The sequence below is a fragment of the Syzygium oleosum genome, unplaced genomic scaffold (assembly GCF_021117445.2).
Source record: "Syzygium oleosum isolate NSW1041296 unplaced genomic scaffold, Sole_v2.1 Sole_v2.08, whole genome shotgun sequence".
In the NCBI taxonomy this organism is placed as follows: Eukaryota; Viridiplantae; Streptophyta; class Magnoliopsida; order Myrtales; family Myrtaceae; genus Syzygium; species Syzygium oleosum.
The window spans coordinates 3,346,945-3,349,857 of NW_026607492.1; the positions used below are offsets into that span (position 1 = coordinate 3,346,945).

General features: G+C 44.5%; 1 pseudogene; it reads right to left on the minus strand.

Moving 5' to 3' along the window:
- Positions 1–1,478: 1,478 nt before the first annotated feature.
- Positions 1,479–2,246, minus strand: LOC115685492 (uncharacterized; annotated as a pseudogene).
- Positions 2,247–2,913: the final 667 nt, after the last annotated feature.

The window sequence follows — 2,913 nt, forward strand, 5'->3', positions numbered from 1 at the left end:
ATAGCGACAAGGTGCTTCGGGGTACTTTTCATCCAAGGCTCTAACTGAACCTTCGCGATGCAACAATGCCTTCATCTTGATCCTCCATAACCCGAAATCGTTTTGGTCATCGAAGGGTGCCACTTCGAACTTGATAGATGCCATCTCAAACAAAAGATCGAAATTCCTTCGCTTTGATACCAATTTGTTGTGGAACAACACCAAGAGATGCACAAATCGAAAAGCTCAAATAGCAAGGATGAAAGCAAAATCGAACTACGCGAGACACAAAATATACGCGAAAACCCAAAATGGGAAAAATCACGGGGAGAGAGAGGGGTTTCACTATCTTCAACAATGAGTACAATCGAAAAGCTAAAAAATCACTTGGTAAGCCAGAAGATCTAATAATCAAACAAGAAGATAGAAAGAACAAATAAGGGAGAGAATGTGGATGCTAGGGTTTAAGATGCGTTGCGCAAGACATCTCTTTTATAGTCCCCTTTCAAAAAACCCTTAAAATAATATGCATGGTCCAAAATACCATTGTCATCAATTTGAAAGTCAAAACCCAACAGTTACTTCAATAATTCAGAAATTACGATTAAAGGGTCTAAACTATGGTTGATTTTCCGATGAGCCAAAGAATGGACAAAACAAGACTGTCGTTTGTTCTTGCTTGAATGCATTCCTAAATTAAAGACTCGCTCATACAAGTTTATGACACTATATTGTGAGTCAATTTGGAGTCTAATCACTTGCCCCTCTACCCTCAACAATTCTTTTCATGATTTTGCAAAACAACCTCTAACCTATTTCTTAGCTTATAACAAATAATTTTCCTTGATGGTTTTGATGGAGCTTCGAGAGAAAACTGAAGTACGAAGAGTTATTTAAGTGAAGCTCTTTTCTCGTGCATTGGTGTAATATGTCACAAAAAGTTAGGGACATTTCTCATCGACCGGGTCCCACCAGGCGCCCCGGTGCCTCATCCCCATCCAGCGCGATAGCCCTTGAAACACATATTGGCCGATCCTTGCGTATCGTGGCCACTCGTTGGGGAGGAACTCCATCACGCTATTGTTCCGGTCCATCAGGAATAGCAAATGGGTAGCTCGGCTACGCTCCATGTGGCAATGCCAACACGTCCGTCATGCTCATCGGTTTCACCTCCATCATATTATTGGTTTCAAACAAAAGTGATCCCACAAACCCAACATACTTTAGTGACTAATTACTTGGTAAGATAAGTCGATACCAAGGTCAATTAATAAGTGTGATTTACTAAGTATATGGCATTGAATTGGACCTCATATTACCGTAATTGATCGTTTCATATATTAGGATTTTTGGTTTGTCATCTAACATGGTGTGTCAACGCTTAACATGCATGCACTCCTTGGAAGTTTTTTTCGAATGGAGTGGATTAGTGGAGTCCATTCGAAGACTCCCTCCACCTTCAAGTTGACCACTACCTAGATTATTCGACTCATTTACGTTCAAGAATCAGAAGGAATGTACTTTAGCTTACATAAGAAGAATCTAACAAAAAAGATCAAGTTGCAATACCACCTCACATTGCACCTAAAAAATTCGAAGGCCTCCGCTCGAGCCTCCTCTCCCTAGACATCCCTCCTTCGTTGTGCCTTATCACCACAGCATCATCGAAACAGATCGGGCTCTCCTATCAAACATTTCTATGGATGGTGGCTTCTCGAACGTCGCCTCTATGAGCTTGCTCAGCCACGACGCCATCTCAGGCCGGAGCTCACCCTAGTGGAACAACACCCACCGCTTGGGCGGGCGGTGGCAATCATCCCCTTGGTGCCACACCATGTATGGGGACACCGTCGACAAGGTGTGCCATATGTTGCCGTAGCGGTAGCGATTGTAGGACAAGAAACTCAGCCCGCTCATGGAGGTGGCATTGCGGGGGAGGGCCTCATGTCATGCGAGGTCATAGTAGTTCCACAAGCCATCATGCACATCGCGTCCCTCGAGGCATAGCCCTTTGAGCCGTCGGACGGGAAATGGAGGTGCTGGGGCCCACCGTTGATGCTGGTTCTGCCGAGGGAGCTCACGAATCGAGTGTGACCCTTGGTGGGTCGGTCGGCAAAGTGCCGGTCCTTGAGCGGGAGGTACGTGGCCGCGTCGCAGAGCCACTTGGCCATGGCCTTGAGCTTATCAGCTCAAGCGGTGGTGGCCGTGGCGTCGGGAGCGACGTGGGAGGTGGTGTCAATGACGACTTTTTGCCATTGGAGAGAGAGAGAGAGAGAGAGAGAGAGAGAGAGAGAGAGAGAGAGAGAGAGAGAGAGAGAGAGGCCGTAGAGGGGAAGGAGTTTGGTTGAGATGGGAGGAGGATAAAGAGATTGGTGGGAGTGATGTGGTTATGACATCTACTTGATCGTCACCATCATTTTAACCCAAATTTGATGCAACATTGCATACTCGATACGGACTCACCGGTGCAGGCGTGGGCATCCTATTGTACTCTTGAGTAGGAATTTATCCGTGGCGATCGGCACAAGAAATTTATTAAACTATTCAATAAATTATATTATGAAATATTGGAAATGGTACCTTACTATGTTTAATATTTTAATTATAATAATTAATATGTGAAGACAATTCGTATTTTTTTCAGCTACACAAGTTTACTTTTTTTTCTAATTTTTGGATTATAGAAAAAGAAACATTCCTTTAAGCGAAAGAGCCAAGTGACTAGAACAAAGTTCTCTTTTTTTGTCTTATTCTGACCAAAGCTGATTACAGCATTTTCCCTCGCTCTCGCTTCCTTTGACACCCTCTGTCCACTTTCTCCCTCCCTCTCTACTCTCTCACTCATAGTTCGTACTCTATTCTGTGCCTAGTATGCACGGTACGGCATCCTCAGCTTCTCTTCTGCGCTCAGGCCTCCTCTTTTGGTTTCTCGGA